Below are 22,527 nucleotides of genomic sequence, written 5' to 3'. Positions count from 1 at the left end.
CTACTTATAAGTGTGAAGTCAGCCACCTACTTCCAGGAAGGCATCAGCCCGCCTGTGTTCCAAGGGGAACGCCCATCGATTTCAGGGGGGGGGGGCCTCTAAAACGCTGGACGTTCCCCTGATCTGGCCCCGTCTGCCCCTGCTAAAGCAAATGGCTCAACGATTATGAAACTCACCAACGCTGTTCACTCCCGGACAGGGGCGGATCCAGGATAAAATGACAGGGGGGGCACCATGATAAAAGAGGGTTTAGGTGGGGGAGGGCCAGTGTTAGTGGTGCCAGTGTACATGCTAAGAGAGCGGCAGAGAGAGGGTGGGAATGGGATTAAAAATAGGCCCTGGCATTTAAAGTACGCAGGGCCACCATGGCGACAAAAGTGCAGGATGTAGTTGTATGCGCGCCAAAGGCGCGCTCCGGAAAAGGGGAGTGGCCACTCAACAGGGGGCATGTCCTTGAGTGTAGTGTACAAAACCATATACAACTTCTACACATTATGCAACAAAACACTAGACCCCATTACACTTGCCCCTTACACATGATGCCAAATGGAATGAGCCAAAATTCACATAATGCCACATGGATTGTGCCAAAATTAAACAATACGCTTCATAAACAGGGACATTTTCCACCAAAGGTGTGCATTAAACATTTACACCATAATGTCCATTACACGTTAAGTTACACGGCATGATGTCCATTATGTATTATGCCAAACACCATAATGCCTATTAAAAATTATGCTACATAAGTGCTGCTTATCAACATGCTCATTGCCAAGGGTTCCATGCTCATTGCCAGAGGTTCCATGCTCGTTGCCATGTGGGATTACATGCTCATTGCCAAGGGGGAATACATGCTCGCAGTAAATGGGGAACAGCCACCACCAGGCAGAAGTGATAGCCACTGGCAGTGGCACAGCCTGGCTGTATTCAGAGCACTGCAGGTCCCGGCTATTTGAAATAATACCCCTTTCACACCAGAAAATGCATTCCTGGATTGGCTCCTTTTACACCAGCCTAGTCCGTGCATTTTCTGGTGTGAGGGGGAGAGAAAACCACCCCTCCCCCTGTTTAACCAGTTGTCTCATTTAACCGGCTATATCTTCGGAACGAACTGACCCATTTACATGAGACGAGTATCATATTGAAGAACTTTTGAGTGGGCTTTGAATGATTTTGGTCCAGTGAAACTGGAACGTTTGGTTCCAGAGTAATCTGCCCTCAAAGAACATGAACAGCCATGAAATTACATTTCAAAAATAAAAAAATAGGTTTACCCGCAATATCTCTGGAACCGATTGACTGATATGGACCAGCCTGGTATCATATAGATACTTTTTGGGGTATACTCAGGATCTGGGCGCTCTCCTCACGGATATAAGAGATAATCGTTTTTCTCAGGGATCGATAAATGATCCCTTCTCTCCAAATACTGGAATACAAAAAGAAGAAATAATACTTCCCTTCCTGTATATGGTCTTGTCTGGTTCTTCTTCCTTTCTACACTGTCGTCTTTTTAGGATTCTCCAAATGTCGGCATATATGATAGGAGAAAAACAAATGTAGAAGAACCAATGTGTGAATAAATTTCAGAAGGATGTTAAATGCAATTTTCCACGAAGATAGATCCACTTTTTCGCTTTCAAAGATTACAGCCTGGTCTCATATTGAAGGCCCAGCGATTTGGAATTGAATGAGATCAACCACAAGCTTCTGTGATGCCAGGGGGGAAACTGGCAGCCGTCGGAACCGGGTGGGGGTCGGAATTGACGGGTCCCATATCATCCTATGGGGAAAAAACGTTACAGCTTTGCCCGGTGATATCTCCGGTTCCCGGGGGGGGGGGGGGGGGGGCGTCTAGAGACACAGGGCTGGGCTTGTTGGAAAGCCCTGGTCCTCAGCTACAAAATTAAATGACAGGGGGGCATGTCCCCCCCCTGAATCCGCCACTGCTCCCGGAGTCTGCACATGTGCACATAAGTGCATTCACAGACTCCCCCCCCCCCCACCATTGGAATGGGGACGAATTCTGCCTCGTCTGATCGGTGCTGAATGACCCCCTTAGTCAGATGTTTTTGCAGTGTAAATGATTGCCACTTTACCGTTCGGATGCATCCGGCACCGCTGAGGGACATGGACGCTATCACATAGGTTTATTATTGATTCAGCCTCTAGAACAGGGGTGGGGAACCTCAGGCCCTGGGGCCGTATGCGGCCCCCGTAGCCGTCTGAGTGGCCCTCCCACCCACCAGGCGGCTTTGCCGGGAGTCAAGTAAAGGGGAATTCTCGCGAGAGGTCGGTAGTTCTCGCAAGATTCCTCTTGATCAACAGCAACTGGAGACTGTCAGTCGTATTCAGCGGCAGCCGCCGAAGTGTGGGACGGCTGCAGCAGGACAATTTGTAAGAGACATTTTAACATATGGCCCCCGAAGGATTTTTCCCCCATACAAACGGCCCTTGGCACAAAAAAGGTTCCCCACCCCTGCTCTAGAACATGAACATCAAACCCAAATTATGTCTGCAAATATATATGATTACACTATGCTAGGGTCACAGTGGAATCAGGGGCCCCTTTATCATGGTGAGACGTTCTCCAGCGACAGCCACTACAGTCCACCTGTGTCTACCTGCCGGTCCTCCCTCACCTCTGCTCAAGCCTCACACTAACAAGCATCGGACGGAGCAGTGTACACTGACACTGGGCAGATGGGAGAGTCTGGGTTTGGCAGAGGACGGGAGAACGTTACCTGCCTGACTGCATTATGCCAACTCTGAAGATTGGTGGAGGAGGGATAATGGGAAGGGGCTGTTATTTCATGTTTAGGATAATCCCCTTATCTCCAGTGTAGGAACGTCTTATGGCTTTACATGATATCGCTCGTTTGGGACCTTCTGGGCAAAATTGTTTAAAATAGCAGATGTATATATATATGTATATATATATATATATATATATATATATATATATACATATATATATATATACAAGAAAAAAATGCAGACACTCACCGGACTTGCTTGTAGCTTTTTTACTTAGTCACCTTATTTAGTGCATAACAGTGGGTACAGGTCGACGTTTCGGTCCCAGCACAAGCAACAAGCAAGTCCGGTGAGTGTCTGCATTTTTTTCTTGTGGATATGGAAGCCCCTGGAGTGTGGTAGCTTTCTGGCATTGGCACCCTGGCTGTTGGCATTGAAAGTGGAGAGTGCTATCCTCGCAACATGGATATATATATATATATATATATATATACACACACACAAGCAGATACTCAATTAGTTCAGTTATATCCTTTAGGTTCTTGCAAGGGAGGGGGTAATTCTGTGTATGAAAACACAGCTATAGACCTTTCACACGTGCGACATAGCAATTATCCAGCATTTTGAAGGGTCATTTTACCATGTGCAATCTGACCCCCGTTCACAAAATATTGCCCAGTGTGTATGCTGCAAACGATGGAGAAGTCAGGTAGTAGGCTCTCCATCCATCCTGTCTCACTCCGGTTACCTCAGACAGGGCCAGATTCTCTAAGCTTCAAAAGTGATAAAATGGAGAGTGATTAACAGCCAGCCAATCAGCTCCTGCCTGACATTTTTCAAACACAGTCTGTGACATGGCAGGTAGGAGCTGATTGGCTGGCTGTTTTTTTCATATTCTACATACTGTATTACAGGCATTCCCAACCACGGTCCTCAAGGCACACCAACAGGGCAGGTTTTAGTGATATCCAGGCTTCAGCACAGATGGTTTAATCAGGAAAACTCAGGTACTAATTAAGTCACCTGTGCTCAAGCCTGGATATCACTAATCCAGCCTGCCATATTAGGAGAAGGCCCAAACAAGTATCAAACATGATCTAAGCCCTAGTGATATATTATGTACTAAGGTGCACCTGACAGACAGCATGTTCTGGTATCCCCTGCTTATTTCCCAACTGTACATAGATTACCAAACTGTCCTGGAACAGGGCCATACGCTGTTTGATCTGCAGTCACATTTGCTGATCATCAACCAAGCTTTTGGGACACCAAAATTGCCCTTCTCTGTAACAATCCTCAAAGTAAACGGTTTCATCACACATCAGTATTACGCTCTTCCCATACAACCTGTGCGTTTAGAGGTCAGTCCCATCTATTACAGCAAAACAAAAAGATGAAAGATAACGAGCGGGGCGATTCCCTCCGCAGCGCTGACCCGGCTTTGTACTGCACCCCCCCCCCCCCCCCTATACACATCTGTGTTTGGCACATTCACATATTTTCTGGACTTTTAGTGCCATCCCTCTCAGAGACACCAGAGCAGAGGTCCAAGTGACAATGGCTGTTTGTCTCACCATGGGGCCCCAGGAAAGCAATATGGCAATTCACTGCATCGCGCCCCATGGCGAGTACTTTTAACTGTCAACCTTCCCCATGTTGACCTAATGCTTGTGTTGACCTAATGACCCTGTCGACCTAACCCATGTTGAAATTCAGCCCTCTAAAAACATAAAAAACATAAAAATTGAGTGTACAGATAACCATCGATGACAGGAAACCACTTGGTTCACAGTCGATGGTAAAACTATTTAGGATCAGACACAGACCATCGATAGTTTAGAATCATAGGCGATTGATGGCCGTCTTTAGAGCAGTCTGGAATTTGGAACTATGGCTGAACTATTTAGCTTATAATCAGGGGTTAAAGTGAGGGGGAACGGGGTGGAGCTGAGTTCCACCACCTCTAATGGGGAGGTGGAACATTTTAACCTCCACATTGGCCCTGCACAGTAATTCTCACAGAACAACATTCTAGTTTGCAGGGGGATGCCAAAAACCCTACCACCGGCCCTGTCTCTGCCTAATGGTGGGAGGGGAGGGGGAGTAATTAGGTGGCAGAGAGAAATGAGTTCCCCCACCTCTGCATGACCACTTTAAGCCCCGCTTATATTAGTGCCACACACATGCTTTTCATGCGACAGTGGTATGTCCAGAGGGTAAGAGAGTCTGTGTGTGTCCTACTTTATGTTGTTTTGCAACCAGGACTGTTTTGAGACAAATCGGCTTCCAGTGCGAACAGTTAAAAATGCGGCCCCCTCACAAGTTGGTATTGAAGATTTTGCACGCACCGAAGGTGCACGCCAAAAAAGGGTGTGGTCTAGCAACAGGAAAAAGTGAAGGTGCTGAGGTGGTCTGAGCTGCAGGTCCATAGAAACCATCCTAAACTCAGCACTACATCACTACATACCCCCTATACGCAGCACTGCATCACTATACTGCATCCACCTATACTCCACACTGAGGGCCTTATTTTGGTTCATTCTTTCTGACAAAATCCTTCTTAGATGGAAAAAACCATGTGCACTGCAGGGGGGCAGATGTAACATGTGCAGAGAGAATTAGATTTGGGTGAGTTATTTTGTTTCTGTGCACGGAAAATACTGACTGCTTTATTTTTACACTGCAATATAGATCTCACTTTGAAGTAAAACCCAACCCAAATCTAATTCTCTCTGCACAAGTAACACCTGCCCCACCTGCAGTGCACATGGTTTTGCCCATCTAAGAAGGATTTTGTCAGAAAGAATGAACCAAAATAAGGCCCTATATTACTGCACTACATCCAATCTATACTCTGCACTACACGACATCCACTCTATACTCTACACTACATCACAACATATCCCCTATACGCAGCACTACATCACTACATTGCATCCACCCTATAATCCACATTACATCACTATATATCCCCTATATGCCGCACTACATCACTATACGGCATCCACCATATACTCCACATTACAGCACTACATACCCCCTATACGCAGCACTACATCACTACACTGCATCCACCATATACTCTGCAGTACATCACTACACAGCATCCACCATATACTCTGCACTACATCACTATATTACCCCTATGGATGTAGTGTAGTGCTGAAAAAAAAAAACATCCTCAATATAGAGAAAAAGATAGGACAGCAGGAGTCAGGAATACTTCCATGATCAAATCCCCAGCATAATCCGGGCACTTTCGGGCACTGAGCCAAGATACAATTTGAAGCCGAGAGTGTAGCACAGTGGTTCCCAAACAGTGTGCCGTGGCTCCCTGGGGTGCCATGGGACACTTGCAGGGGTGCCACGGGTTGGTGATCCTGGACCAATTCAAACTTTTATCGTCAATTATTTATGGACAAAACTAGCGCTGGTGGCTGCCAATCATAGAATATGTGTACACACAGAAGAAAATAGTCCCCTTTACTACATAAATGAACCTAATACCCCTTTCAGACAGAAAAGTCTGAAAATCCCATCAAATACACAACATTTCAAATGCCGTGTCAATTTGCCGGGAGCAGCCTGACCCCCCTTCACACAGAAGAACAAATTACCGGGTTGAAAATTTCTACCCGATAATTTGCTGAATAACACGGGTATTTCTTCTGTGTGAAAGGGTCAACACGGGTCATAAATCCCGTGTCCTCGACCCTGGTCAATTCCCGGGTCGGAGACACGGGATTTACGACACGGGTGTGTCCTTTCACACAGAAAAAGGACCCGTGTATTTAATGAAATTCCCGGGTGGAACTGCTTCACCCGGGTATTTCATTTTCGGTGTGAAAGGGGTATTAGGCTCACATATAAACACAATCTACTTCATTGTGTAATTTCTTTTTTTGGCCTAGGGGTGCCATGAAAAACTTCTGATACTCTAGGGTGCCGTGATTTAAAAAAGTTTGGGAACCCCTGGTGTAGCATATAACTAGTTACAGTAGCTAAGCTCAGAACTTTCACTGGATCCAAAAGTATCGAACCAAGGTCTGTGGTAAAGTAATACTAGAAGAGAATCAGAATTAAAACAGTAATGATGGTACAAATAATTCATCCATATATTCTGATTATTTGTGAGTTAACAAGAAAGGAAATGAAAGAAACACACACGCCAAGCGGCTTGGTCACACAGTTTAGTTTAAATCCCTTTTTTTCTGTATACAATCTACAAATAGTTTTTTTTTTTAATGTTGCTGTTGAAATAGATTATTATTTTACGGTAAATAAATAAAAGTTATATATTAGTAAATACTGTCTTAAGTGTGCCAGAAACAGACTCTTTCTCTCTCCCTTTTCTTCGCACTACACAACATCCACTCTATACTCCGCATTACTATCATCACTACATACCTCTTATATGCAGCACTACATCACTACACTACATCCACTCTATACTCCGCATTACTAGCATCACTACATACCTCTTCTACGCAGCGTTACATCACTATACTACAGATAGAGCAGATCCTGGGTACTTCTTTACTTTCACGGCGCCAGGCGTACTTCCGGGTTACGCTCGCCACTAATTAAGTAAAATAAACTAAGTTAACGCCATGCCAACATGGATAGTTCATACCTCCACTATCCATGTTGGCATGGAGTTGATTTTAATTAGCGTGGCGAGCGTAGCGAGCCACCGAGCCCGCAGCGTGGGCGAGCGAAGCGAGCCCCGCAAGGGGACTCTGACGCGCGGCGCCATGCTGGCGCCGTGAAAGTAAAGAAGTACCGATCCTGTTGATAGAATCACCATCCTCCAGCTCGGGCCAACCGCCTGAAGGGGACGCACACTCAAGAGATGCTAATGCGCCCTGTTACGACGGAGTCCTCTGCCGCCCTCTGCCACTCCCCCGTCGCAGCCCGCAGCCCCCCCACCCCCCTAACCCTGCCCGTCTCTATGAAGCGGAGATGGGCAGGGATTCCGCTCCCCACCGCCAAGTGACTGGGACGTGTGAGACGTCTGCGCTGGCCCTGGGACCCTCAGGCCTGGGTAAAAAGTACCCCCCTCTCGGCACCACTGGAGTGCACTGGTATGGGCCGATGCTTAATGACATAGCTAAACAGTAGGGAGTGCATGGCTTGGCCACCATGATATATATATATATATATATATATATATATATATATACAGATAGTGCATGAATGCTAATGTGCCAGATTAATAATACAGCACAGCATACTTGCCTACCTGACCCTCTCCATGTGGGAGAAAATGCTCTGCCCCTGGACTTCCCTGGTAATGTATGATTGCCAGCACCTGTGGTGACACCTTTCTTATAAGTTACCTAGCTCCCCACAGGTGCTGGCAATCATACATTATCCATACCTCCCAGCATGCCCCTCTCCAGGAGGACACAATGCTCTGCCCCTGGACTTCCCTGGTAATGTATGATTGCCAGCACCTGTGGTGACACCTTTCTTATAAGTTACCTAGCTCCCCACAGGTGCTGGCAATCATACATTATCCATACCTCCCAGCATGCCCCTCTCCAGGAGGACACAATGCTCTGTTCCTGGACTTCCCTGGTAATGTATGATTGCCAGCACCTGTGGTGACACCTTTCTTATCAGTTACCTAGCTCCCCACAGGGGATGGCAATCATACATTACCAGGGAAGCCCAGGAACAGAGCATTGTGTCCTCCTGGAGAGGGGCATACTGGGAGGTATGGATAATGTAGGATTGCCAGCACCTGTGGGGAGCTAGGTAACTGATAAGAAAGGAGTCACCACAGGTGCTGGCAATCCACCAGGGAAGCCCAGGAACAGAGCATTGTGTCCTCCTGGAGAGGGGCATGCTGGGAGGTATGGATAATGTATGATTGCCAGCACCTGTGGGGAGCTAGGTAACTGATAAGAAAGGTGTCACCACAGGTGCTGGCAATCTTACATTACCAGGGAAGTCCAGGAACAGAGCATTGTGTCCTCCTGGAGAGGGGCATGCTGGGAGGTATGGATAATGTATGATTACCAGCACCTGTGGGGAGCTAGGTAACTGATAAGGAAGGTGTCACCACAGGTGCTGGCAATCTTACATTACCAGGGAAGCCCAGGAGCAGAGCATTGTGTCCTGCTGGAGAAGGGCATGCTGGGAGGTATGGATAATGTAGGATTGCCAGCACCTGTGGGGAGCTAGGTAACTGATAAAAAAGGTGTCACCACAGGTGCTGGCAATCCTACATTACCAGGGAAGCCCAGGAACAGAGCATTGTGTCCTGGAGAGGGGCATGCTGGGAGGTATGGATAATGTATGATATCCAGCACCTGTGGGGAGCTAGGTAACTGATAAGAAAGGTATCACCACAGGTGCTGGCAATCATACATTACCAGGGAAGCCCAGGAGCAGAGCATTGTGTCCTGCTGGAGAGGGGCATGCTGGGAGGTATGGATAATGTATAATTGCCAGCACCTGTGGGGAGCTAGGTAACTGATGAGAAATGTCACCACAGGTGCTGGCAATCATACATTACCAGGAAAGCCCAGGAATAGAGCATTGTGTCCTCCTGGAGACGGGGCATGCTGGGAGGTATGGATAATGTATGATTGCCAGCACCTGTGGGGAGCTAGGTAACTGATAAGAAAGGTGTCACCACAGGTGATGGCAATCATACAAAACCAGGGAAGGCCAGGAGCAGAGCATTGTGTCCTCCTGGAGAGGGGCATGCTGGGAGGTATGGATAATGTATGATTGCCAGCACCTGTGGGGAGCTAGGTAACTGATAAGAAAGGTGTCACCACAGGTGCTGCCAATCATACATTATCAGGGAAGCCCAGGAACAGAGCATTGTGTCCTACTGGAGAGGGGCATGCTGGGAGGTATGGATAATGTAGGATTGCCAGCACCTGTGGGTGAGTTTGAAGAAACTCAGGAGCCCGAGGTGTGCTCCCTACCACCAGTGCTGTGCCTAAACACGTGCAAAAGCGGCCGTGCGATCGAGTGGGCTTATCTCCCGAAGGAGACGGGCCCCGTTTTTCCCCTAACCCCTCTCAGCCATAAGGCCGACGAGGGGAAAATAGGGAACGGTGGGTCCTCTTCGCCGAAGCTTAGAGAGACCCTCATTCCTCAACCCCCGAAAGGGTTAGGACGGTGGGTCCTCCGCACCCCGTGGTTTGGAGAGACCCGCTGTGGACTTCCCTCCGCCTTGCGGCTCGGGGTCGTCCTCGGGGGGGCACGAAGCTCTCCCCAAAAGGCGAGAGCTTCGGCACATTGGGGAAATGGAAGGCCCGTAAGGGACGACCACACAACCCAAAAAAACGTGACAGACTACAAAAAAACAGAAAACGTGAAGTGACGAACGTGAGAAGGAAAAGAAATAAATAATAAAGAAGACCCTAGCCAGAAGGCCAGGGTGGGGGGGTGTGGCACCTGTGGGGAGCTAGGTAACTGATAAAAAAGGTGTCACCACAGGTGCTGGCAATCCTACATTACCAGGGAAGCCCAGGAACAGAGCATTGTGTCCTGGAGAGGGGCATGCTGGGAGGTATGGATAATGTATGATATCCAGCACCTGTGGGGAGCTAGGTAACTGATAAGAAAGATATCACCACAGGTGCTGGCAATCATACATTACCAGGGAAGCCCAGGAGCAGAGCATTGTGTCCTGCTGGAGAGGGGCATGCTGGGAGGTATGGATAATGTATAATTGCCAGCACCTGTGGGGAGCTAGGTAACTGATGAGAAATGTCACCACAGGTGCTGGCAATCATACATTACCAGGAAAGCCCAGGAATAGAGCATTGTGTCCTCCTGGAGACGGGGCATGCTGGGAGGTATGGATAATGTATGATTGCCAGCACCTGTGGGGAGCTAGGTAACTGATAAGAAAGGTGTCACCACAGGTGATGGCAATCATACAAAACCAGGGAAGGCCAGGAGCAGAGCATTGTGTCCTCCTGGAGAGGGGCATGCTGGGAGGTATGGATAATGTATGATTGCCAGCACCTGTGGGGAGCTAGGTAACTGATAAGAAAGGTGTCACCACAGGTGCTGCCAATCATACATTATCAGGGAAGCCCAGGAACAGAGCATTGTGTCCTACTGGAGAGGGGCATGCTGGGAGGTATGGATAATGTAGGATTGCCAGCACCTGTGGGGAGCTAGGTAACTGATAAGAAAGGTGTCACCACAGGTGCTGCCAATCATACATTACCAGGGAAGCCCAGGAACAGAGCATTGTGTCCTCCTGGAGAGGGGCATGCTGGGAGGTATGGATAATGTAGGATTGCCAGCACCTGTGGGGAGCTAGGTAACTGATAAGAAAGGTGTCACCACAGGTGCTGATAATCATACATTACCAGGGAAGCCCAGGAACAGAGCATTGTGTCCTCCTGGAGAGGGGCATGCTGGGAGGTATGGATAATGTATGATTGCCAGCACATGTGGGGAGCTAGGTAACTGATAAGAAAGGTGTCACCACAGGTGCTGGCAGTCATACATTACCAGGGAAGCCCAGGAGCAGAGCATTGTGTTCTCCTGAAGAGGTGCATGCTGGGATTTATGGATAATGTAGGATTGCCAGCACCTGTGGGGAGCTAGGTAACTGATAAGAAAGGTGTCACCACAGGTGCTGGCAATCATACATTACCAGGGAAGCCCAGGAACAGAGCATTGTGTCCTCCTGGAGAGGGGCATGCTGGGAGGTATGGATAATGTATGATTGCCAGCACCTGTGGGGAGCCAGGTAATTGATAAGAAAGGTGTCAGCACAGGTGCTGGTAATTATACATTACCAGGGAAGTGACTGGAACAGATCATTGTGTGAGGTATGCATTCAGGAACCTGATCCCTAAAGGTAGAGGTAGGCTCCCAGGCAGTGTGTTTCCCCTGTACCCCCAAGTGCCAGTCCGGCCCTGCACAATGGTGCCTACACACGGGGTGATTTCACTAGATTGCTCTGTGTGTAGGGGCCATAGTGATGTGTGGCCCTGTGTGTGTCGCTATCGCCCGGCGATTAAGATACAGCATGCTGGATAAATCTAGTTAATCGCCGGGCAGGGCTAGTGTTGTCACCGGAGAACACTGGCCCTGACAGATCCCTCAGCACTCAGCGCTGACACATTGCTGTGCTGTGCGATCTTGTGCACTGTACATTGCTTTGATCGCTCAGCAATATCTCCCCTTAACAAGCGTGCGGTGGGAGATCTCTGGATGACTTTAACCGAATAACAGCAATAACACAAAAAAAGTTGACATTTTTATTTATAAATGAAAGCTCGCATCACTAAATAGCTGACTATTGCGGCTGCTTGTCCCTGACATCTCCAATGGTCGGTCTCCTCTACCAGGTTCCCAGGTGAGACATGAATCTGCTGAATGTGCTGCTGCTCTGTGCTGGCTGCTGTGCTGTAATAACAGGGAGGCAGGTACTGGGGATGACGCTCACAGCACACCTCCCAGTCCTGCCCTCCCTGCCCCTGGCTGCTATGTAAGGGATCAGGAACAGCTAGAGGCTACACAGAGAGATCAGCCAGCACCGTGAGTACTATACTCCCTATACCTCTGCTTCCATGCTCATACAGCCTCGTATTCTCCCCTCTGCCATAGCTGTCCCCAGTCACTCTCCCCCTTTACTCCTGTGCATGTTACATCAGCAGTGTCTCTGCCTGGTTCTGTAGTAAGACATGCCAAGCTGGCCAAGTGATGCGGTGGCAGGATATGGCACAATGGATTGGAATGTATTACAAGTTTAGGCAACCTATGCTCTTCTGCCTTGGATACAAAGCTCAGCCAGCTGGGAGTTGTAGTTCCACTGTAGCTCGAGAGACCCAGGGGGGAAATGTACAGGACTAAGTAAAAAACGGATCCGGACAAAACCCTGGAACGCTGGACCAGACATCAAACTCTGCATTCCGTAGCTTGTAGTGTCCCATTCGGGGGTGTCTTGTGCAGGGATGACTGTGATAACTTTCACCAGGGACATGGGAGGGGAGATTACAGCCTCCCCGTGTGGTCCGGACCGTTCCGGTATTTGCGGTGGGATGAGGCACATCCTTTCCTGTCATACTAACGTATATGCCAGAGTTTTGAATTTATAAAATATGTCAAAAATATAAAAAAAAATCTTATTTTGAAAATTCTAATAATTTTTATAGTCAAAACTCTGGAGTAAAAAGTCTATGGCAGGTGAGGCAGTGCCTCACCTACAGTGCCTCACCTGGCTATCTTTTCTGAACATCTCTTATCAAAACTCATCGAATATCCAGTGAAAAAACCCATGTCGACCTCGTGACCTGTCGACCGAAAGTCATGTTGACCTTTTCACCTGTCTACATTCTAAATGTCGGTATTTTGACCTTGTCGGGATTTTGACCATGTCGGCATTTTAAATGTCGTTATTTAGACCTTGTCGGGCTTTTGACCGTCGGTCAATGGTTGTCGGTATTTTGACCGTAGAGATTTTGACCATCAGGATTTTGACTGCATCCTGTTACTATGTAGAGCACACATATTCCGCAGCGCTGTACAGAGAATATTATTAATTACAAACAAAAGAAGAAAAAGAAACTCGGGTGGGGTGCACTCTTAATCCCCAGCAGCCGAGCAATCTTAGATTGGGGATTAAGAGTGCACCCCACCCGAGTTTCTTTTTCTTCTTTTGTTTGTAATTAAACGTATTTATACTCGGGGGTGCACCACTGGCCATCACATTTCTTAAAGCTACAGCCCTGTGCATAGGCTGGTAGGTGATGATAGACAAGAATTATAATTGTCAATTATAGTCAGTTTTTCCCCCAATTTTCCTATCTCTTTAATAACAATTCCCAATTATTAGTGCAGGCTCCTCCCACCCAACTTTCTCTTTATCCAGAGAATATTATTACCAGTTATTTATATAGTGCACACATATTCCGCAGCACTGTACAGAGAATATTTGAGCATTCACATCAGTCCCTGCCCCAGTGGAGCTTACCATCTATGTTCCCTACCACATGTACACGCACACACAGACATGCTAGGGTTAATTTTGTTGGGAGCCAATTAACCTACCAGTATATTTTTGCTGTGAGGCAGTAATGTAACCATTACACCGTCCGTGCTGACCCGTATATATAACACATGGTGGGAATAGAACCCATGACCTCAGTGCTATGAGGCAGTAATATAACCATTACACTGTCCGTACTGCCCCGTATATATAACACATGGTGGGGATAGAACCCATGACCTCAGTGCTATGAGGCAGTAATGTAACCATTACACCATCCGTACTGCCCCGTATATATAACACATGGTGGGAATAGAACCCATGACCTCAGTGCTATGAGGCAGTAATGTAACCATTACACTGTCCGTACTGCCCCGTATATATAACACATGGTGGGAATAGAACCCATGACCTCAGCACTGTAAGGCAGTAATGCTAACCATTACACCATCCGTACTGCCCTGTATATATAACACATGGTGGGGATAGAACCCATCACCTCAGTGCTGTGAGGCAGTAATGCTAACCATTACACCATCCGTACTGCCCAGTATATATAACACATGGTGGGGATAGAACCCATGACCTCAGTGCTGTGAGGCAGTAATGCTAACCATTACACCATCCGTACTGCCCTGTATATATAACACATGGTGGGATTAGAACCCATGACCTCAGTGCTGTGAGGCAGTAATGCTAACCAAGGCCAGTGGTAACTTCTGAGATGTTCCTGGCTAGAGCAATCTGTGCTTCTTCAGAGCCTCTTTCTCACCGCACGTTTGACCTGGGTTATTACCAGGTTACGGACGGTGGTATATATATATGGTTATAACCCAGGTTGAGCAACCCGAAAATTCAACCTGGGTTAAACCTGGGTCACCCTCTGTAAAATGGGTGACCCGGGTTTAATCTAAAAGTGCCAGACCTGGTACCGCAATCCCGTGTACAGCCCGGGTTTGCGATGCGAAAGGCGCACAGTTGACGTAGAATGACCAGATTAATGCTGGCAGCGTGTACTAACTTGGAGTCACAAATTGCTAAAGCCAGCTTTAACCCTTTGCGTACCAACATCTCTGGGAGATATTCAAGGCTGCGAATGGATGATCATGCTAAACCTCATTCACACAGCCAGCATAAGAACCGTGTGAGAGCTGTAAGAACCTAAATTGATCCTCTTCACACTCCGGAACCACTTTCAATAGAGAAGAGAGAGCGAACGCATTCGTCAAGCTATTCGGAGGTTGATAAATGTCCCCATATATTCTACAATTACCGCTGGACATCTGCAATATCTCCTGTGTTATCCACTTGATAAATAGGAGTTTTACGTGATTTAGTGATAAGTGATTTCCGCATGATTAACGGAGTAGAGTGGTTTAATAAATAGGCCCCTATTTGGTAGATTAATATTATATTCTGCAAATTAATCCAGAGTAAAACAGCATAATAACAGAAGACGTAGTTCTGCGCAGCATCATTGCATAGAGGATAAGAGCAGATACTGACAACTGCTTACAAGGGGCCGATTCAGGGACACTCGTAGCGTTCCAAATTTGGCCCCAGCCACAATGGTTGGAATTTCCGACAGCGGACGGCTTAGGTGAGTTACGCACTCCCCGTGCTGTTCGCTGCGGGGAGGCAGGGCCGGGGGTGGACGTCGGCAACAATGGGGCTCATGGTCCCTATGAAGATGCTGGGCCTTCCCATGGATAAGTAGGCGTGGCGATGCCTGTCGGGGCGCGCGGATGATGTCACAGCGCTTGTAGATAGTAGTCAGTTGGGAGCTGAGTTTTATTTGTGATGGATGGAGAAATCATTCGATGGATGGGGCAGGGTTTCAGGCGGGTGGCGTCTCAGGCGCTCGTTTAGCAGCGATGTTGGCAGCCAACCTGAATTAGCGCCAGGATGGGAATGATGGTACTGTGCATATTCTCCTTTTGGTACATACGGAGAACTGCAGAAGAACAAGATGTGCACAGTATTTGGCGGTTTATTAGCATATAAATCATTGGCATTGTTCAATTGTCATAAATAATAGTATTGCTCACAATCTGTATAATGACTTCATTACTGTTTTCATTTCTTATTCCACCCAACTGTTTTATCTCAGTTTCTTCAGGTAGAAGTTGTTTTTGTTGTGATAGAAAACCCCTGTTGTTAGTTTTTGAAGGCGTACTTCGCATTAACCGGGTGTATCGTGTCCTAGTTCTCCTCCGTATAACAGCAGCAGATACAGGCTTCATCCCAGGTCTGCCATAGGGCCTGATGAGACCTGCACACAGATCATTTACAATGATAGGGAACCTGCGGCTGTGCCAGGTCCGGGAGGTCAGCATTCCAAGAATCAACGGGTGTCGCCCCTGTTTTCTGGGACATAAGGAGTCATGCAGACTTCCTGTCCTCGCAGCCCCAGTTTCCGTCAGTCAGTAGCTGGAAATCTGAATGGAAACTGTGACTAATGTTCCACCAATGATCCCGGTGATGTTGGATCCCAGCTTGCTACTGTGGTCGCAGTGCTGGGATTGCAGTAACATGCCGGAAACAGTGGGTGAGATTTAATGGGATGAGAGATTGAGAAAGTGACAGATTTGGTAAGAAATCTACAGTTTTTTTTAAAGCGCAATCATTTACACTGCACAATCAGACTGCTATTGCAATGTAAATGATTGCCGCTTTAAAAAAACTGGAGATTTCTTACCAAATCTCTCACTTTCTCAATCTCTCATCCCATTAAATCTCACCCCTTGCTTCTACTGCCTGTCCCTCCTTCAGACCAGATGGAAATACAGCATTGCATTTCTGTCTATCACTGAATCAGGCCCATGGTTCCTAGAACGTAAGGCCTACCGTACCTATCTCCTCTTTTGCTTCAACCTAAACGTTAATATTTGCCATCTCAGCATACACAATTTACTAGTAAGAGTCTAAAGCTTTCCCTCACCTCTGTGGGGGGAATTCAAGTGATTTGCACTAGATGGCACCATCAGCACTGACATTACGTTAGACCTGGGGTAGCCAACCCTAGTCCTCGAGAGCTACCAACAGTGCATGTTTTGCAGGTCTCCTCACAGAATCACAAGTGAGCTAATTAGCTCCATCTGTGTATCTTTTAAAATGTGTCAGTGATTGAGTGCAGCTGTGCAGCAGCTAGGTTGTCTGGAAAATGTGAACTGTTGGTAGCTCTCGAGGGCTAGGGTTGGCTACCACTGCGTTAGACCATTTCCATCTTCTTGCATTAGATGTTGCAGTGTACGTCTACATTATTGCTATAAAGAATGACTGTGATATTACACTTAGGGCAGTGCTTCCCAACCTCCATCCTCAAGGCACAGTATCCAGGCTTCAGCAAATAGGGTTAAAGGAAAACATCCTTGGTACTAATTAAGGGGTAGATGTATGAAGCAGTGATAAGGGAGAAGTGATAAAGTGCCTGGTACTTATCACCGGCCAATCAGCTCCTGACTGTTAAGTTACAGGCTGGGTTTAAATAGGAGCTGATTGGCCGGTGATAAATTACCAGGCACTGTAACACTTCTCCTCCATTATCACGGCTTCATAAATCTAACCCTCTCTGTCACCTGTGCTCAAGTATGACTAGCCTTAAAACGTGGACTACTAGTGTGTCATGAGGACTGTGATTATGAACTCCTGACTTAGGAACTAATACATACAGTGACTGAGGTGCACATAAGGAGAATTACGGCAAAAACACTGTTTGGGGGTTTCACCACTTTTCCCGATACACTGAACCCACACATCAGAGCTTCGGTGCGGAGGAAAACATCAGCAAAAGCTGGTATTAGCTGTACAAGCCTATGGAGATCATGGATTCCTCCCAGCGTGCCCCGCGGCCACCAGAGGCCCTTCCAGCAGGAACTCCTCAGTCACAGACCCAAAAGTCCACCGCAAAGTACAACTCTTACTGTAACGCATACGTTATGCACTAATGCGTGCGTTACTAATCGCATACATTAGTGCATATGATATACGATAAGTATGGATGCAAAACGATGTGTGATGGGGTGCACAGACGGAGTTTCCTGCATCCCACCCAGTATCCTTATATGCATCATTAAGTCCTTATTACACTAGTTATGACTGTTCGCGGCTTCACAGTGTCACATCAGATAGATAGGGACATTAGATTACTAACAACCATGAGCAATTGCTACAGAGACTTAATGTTCATGTACTGACCGAATAATATATCCAGCCAGCAGCATATGACAAAATGCAGACAGGATACATGGTACTTTATAATACTTTATTAGGGACCCAATGGCAGCCACCTGTCCCAGCACACTTTGATGGACCAGTTTCCTCCTCCTGCTAGGGCTACACAAGGGCGCCAAGAAGACAATCGCTCACAGTTATTGGCTGATCAGCGAACCAGCCAGGCTCATTGCAGCCCGCCCCCCAGCAGTGGTGTATTTATAATGGGTACAGTGTGCACCCATTGTTCTAATACTGACTCTGCTTAGTCCAACATAGGCGGCAGGAGCGATGACGAAATTGCCCAAAAAATAGTGTGGCGGCCATCTTTCCGGCGACTGCACAGAGTCAGATCAGACTGACTTTGCCTGCGAGCGGGTCGACGCCCATCAAATGATTTTTCGATTGTATGCGAATTGATTTGTGTCGACGGGCGTCGATTAGTCCACATGCAACACTGCGAAATTGGCAGCGTTGCATGTGGACCAGAATAAGGTCCCAAATCTGGACATGTCAGTGTCTCGCTTGTCTCCACGTGCAGCTGAGTACACGTTACTGGTGGCAACAGGGGGGGGGGGATGCACAACATAGGATAAGTGTTCCATGGCCCAGTAGGCCAAAATATGGCGAGCCAAGGTGATTGTATGCAGGTCCATCTAATTTCAGCACCATGGACAGGGCCAGCGCACATGTACACTGACAGGGACGCCAACCGCGGTCACAAGCCGATGTGTAGCGACATTGAGCCATATTTCCCAGCACACATTGCAGACGTGTCTTTGTGCTGCTCAGCGGCTGGCTGGCAACTTTTAGCCTGGCGGGCAAGTACAGCGCACCGGCCAAAAAGGAGGTGTGGTCCCTCAAAAGGGGGCGTGGCATTAAGCTGGCTGGGGGGGGGATGAGAGGGGGTTAGGTGACGAGGGGTTAGGTTACCAAAGGTTAGGTGAGAGGGGGTGATAGAGATGGTGAGGTGCTGAAGGGGCAAAGTGTTGGGGGGTGACCAGGTGATAGAGATGGAGAGGTGGCCAGGGGTTACTTTAGAAGGGGTTAAGGCGAAAGAGGTGAGGTGCTAGGGGGAGACGGGGGGGATGTGATAGAGGGCAAGAGGGAGTGAGCTGATAGGGGTGATGAGGTGAGGTGAAAGGAGAGTGGGTGGGGAGGTGAAGCAAGTCTTCTGACGGTCTCCCAGTGCCAGCCGCTGCTTGACTCCCGCTCCCCTGCCCCTGCTTTTGAGTCTTGATCTTCGGCACTCTCTCTCGGCCGTGTGACAGCTGCGGCTGTTGAACTGTGGACAGGCCACGGCCGTGGCTGTTGAACTGTGGACAGGCCACAGCCGTGGCTGTAGCCACAGGACACACTGGACCACCGGGGCACTTCTTGCATTTTAAAGTGGCCCAAAACACTAGGTAACAGAGTGGCTCGGGGGACACATGGCACCTTGCCCCTTGGCCCAGCCTGCCACCAGAGCTGCTGTGATTCAGTCCCATTGTATATGTGTTTGCTTGCTGCAGTATTAACCCAATGCTATATGTCCCGCATCAGCATTCCTCTTGGGAAAAAAAGCAGCACTCATCCCAAATAGAACCGTATTTCCTTGGTCCCTTTGAATCACGAGATCCCTTCAGATGACCACTCTGGATGTTGTAACAAACTAAATGAAAAAAATATGCACCATTCAGATTGTTCTGACTCCCAGAATGACTCCTATTCTATGTGGCGCAGATGCCTTCACCTACAGTATCTTCTGTGACCATTATACGTTTTATAAAGTTAGAGCAGATCTATATGAATTCCGAGAATATATGGTCATCGTACACATATCTCTAATACCACTTTCAGACATGCGACCTGGCAATTAACCAGCATTTTGTGTGGTGGGTCATTTTGCCGGGCACAGGCTGACGCTGCAGCCTTTCACGCTGAGCAGCAAATTCCCGGTTCAAAATGTCAACCCAGTAACTTGATAACATGGGTATTTCTTCAGTGTAAAAGGGTGAAGAGCAGGGTTACCGACCCGGGATGACCCTTTCACATTGAACAAATTACTGGGTAGAACTGCTTCACACGGTAATTTGATGTTCAGTGTCAAAGGGGTATAACTGGTGTACAGCATCACCAGGAACACATACGAGGCCATAAAACATACAGGAAACATTAACCCTTTTAGTGCCACCGTTGCTGTGAGGGATCCTCAAAATAGCCGCAAAAAATGCCGGCGTCACTATAGACATGGCTGAAAAACATAGAAGGAAGAAAAAGTTACTGGAGGAATTATATACAGTAGTCCAGAAAAGTAGAGACGACAGTGGAGATTCCATTCCCGCAGGTACAATTATCAATGGTATATGAGAAGGATTCAATGAAGATAAGGGCAGCGGACACAGCAATGTTCCTGCCGTGAGTCCCTCCGAATTATGTGGCCATGCCCTGATCTGAGAACTTGCACCTCCTAAATTACACTTCCCTGTCATACGATATTCCTGGCTTCTCATGGTTACAGGATCCAGATCATACAGGTCTCTTCACTAAAGGAATGGCAGGGCCCCTGAACTCAGGATTCCAGTGCATTATCCCATCGCTAATCGGATGTGACATGTGCATCCTGTATACTTTACAGATCACTGCACCCTTGTTCTGTCCATCCCAGAATAAGAAATATTCCAAGGTGCCACATGCATAGAGAACAGCATGAGGCTGAAAACCATAATTGTCTTCCCTCCCTGATCAGTCATATATATATATATATATATATATATATATATATATATATATATATATATATATATATATATATATATATATATATATATATATATCCTGCTGCCCTACATTGACCTCTTAATATCCCAAATTCTTCAGATTCTGCCAGGGGTGCCACTAAGGAATTTCTTTACAAGGACAGTGATTTGCTGTGTTCACTGTGCTTTGCTTTGGCTGCTCAGAAGTCTATTTGAACCCCTGATAGGAGAGAGGGCAGCACATGATATGTGCTGGTGTGCACTCATCCATAGCATGCTGCTACTGTTTGTAGTGAGCTGTGAGATTTTTCTTAGTTAAACCTATTTAATTAGAGCATCTGATGTCCATACTGATTTGGATAATGCAACATCCAATAAAAATCTAGGTGGTGCATACAAGATGCCGACCGTGTGCGGTCCAGTGTTCACAGTCAAATAATATTTAATACACAAAAACGTACTTGTATGCTTGGGGATGAATTCACACAAGGTCAAAGTGCATGTGGATTTTATTTCATAGACATTAATCATCAGGGCTGCCATTAGAAATTGCGGGGCCCCGGACTGACAAAATAGGTAGGGCCCCGGGCCCCCTCTTCCTCCCCCTTCTCACTGCTGTGCTGATTGAAAATGACCTTACTACTTGTAGCTAGAGTTGCAGTCTAATGTTGACAGGCTGCTCTGCAGCCAGCATGACGTCAGTAAAGGTGCGTACACACGTACAGATTTTCTGTCTGATCTAACTGGTGGGAACAAAAACCTGGAAATATATGGGAGCAAATGACAATCAACCCAAATGCAGGAAAACAGAAAATCATGTTTAAATCATTCTGATATAACAAATTTATCAAAGCATATATTTTTCTGTTTTCCTGCACTACGCCGCACACCGTGATGACAATTACAGATTACGCCGCACACTGTGATTGATATTTACATATTACGCTGCATACCGTGATGACAATTACACATTACGCCGCACACCGTGATGACAATTACATATTACGCTGCACACCTTGATGACCATTACATATTATGGCGCACACCGTGATGACAAGTACATATTACGCCGCATACCGTGATGACAATTACATATTAGGCCGCACACAGTGATGACAATTACATATTACATCGCACACCGTGATGACAATTACATATTACGCCGCACACCGTGATGACAATTACATATTACGCCGCACACGTGCCACATATGCCCCCACAGTGCCACATATGCCCCCACAGTGCCACATATGCCCCCACAGTGACCGATATGCCCAGTGACAGACATGCCCCCACAGTCAGACCAAACATGCTTGGGGGGGAGCGGTTCTGTACCGTCAGATCCCGAGAATCCAATTCCAATTTCACATGTGAAGGAAATAGAAAACTGGTATGGTGTAATATCGCTTTGATAATATATCATAAAATGCACATCAAAAAGAACAAGCAGACTCGTAACCTGTGTCCTGGTCTACTGTTTTCAGGCAGACCTCAAGTGCTTTGGGGGGGGGGGGAGGAGCGGTCTCACACCGTCAGATCTCCTTGGTATCCCAAAACCAATTGCATATATAAAAGATAAAGAAAGCTGGTTTGGTGTAATACCGCTTTATTCACAATACATCTAAAACAACAGCATAGGGGGTCAAAACAACAGACTCTCACCGAGTTATAATGTCCACAAAATGAATGCAGACAAAATCGGCAGATGGTAATTATCACGCGTCCCTGTAGCCTCTCCCGGTGTAGGTCCAATGCGATCGCCCCTCTTGCTCCACGGCCAACGCGTTTCTAGACCACAATGGTCTCTTTTTCAAGATGCCGCATTGGCTGCGTGATGTC

At 47.2% G+C, this 22,527-nt stretch overlaps 1 protein-coding gene across 2 annotated transcripts in view; it reads left to right on the top strand.

Moving 5' to 3' along the window:
- Positions 1–12,208: 12,208 nt before the first annotated feature.
- Positions 12,209–22,527, top strand: part of ASS1 (argininosuccinate synthase 1) — a 103,908-nt gene continuing 93,589 nt past the window's right edge. Inside the window, exon 1 of one of the 2 annotated variants that reach the window (XM_083160882.1) lies at positions 12,209–12,288. The gene's annotated coding sequence lies outside the window, so the exon portion shown is untranslated. The remainder of the gene's footprint in view (positions 12,289–22,527) is intronic. The other variant, XM_083160883.1, reaches the window with a different exon arrangement.

Source organism: Crinia signifera, chromosome 9 (assembly GCF_055691185.1).
Source record: "Crinia signifera chromosome 9, ASM5569118v1, whole genome shotgun sequence".
NCBI lineage: Eukaryota > Metazoa > Chordata > Amphibia > Anura > Myobatrachidae > Crinia > Crinia signifera.
Note: the sequence above shows the minus strand (reverse complement) of the source record. Positions and strands in the feature narration are given on the sequence as shown.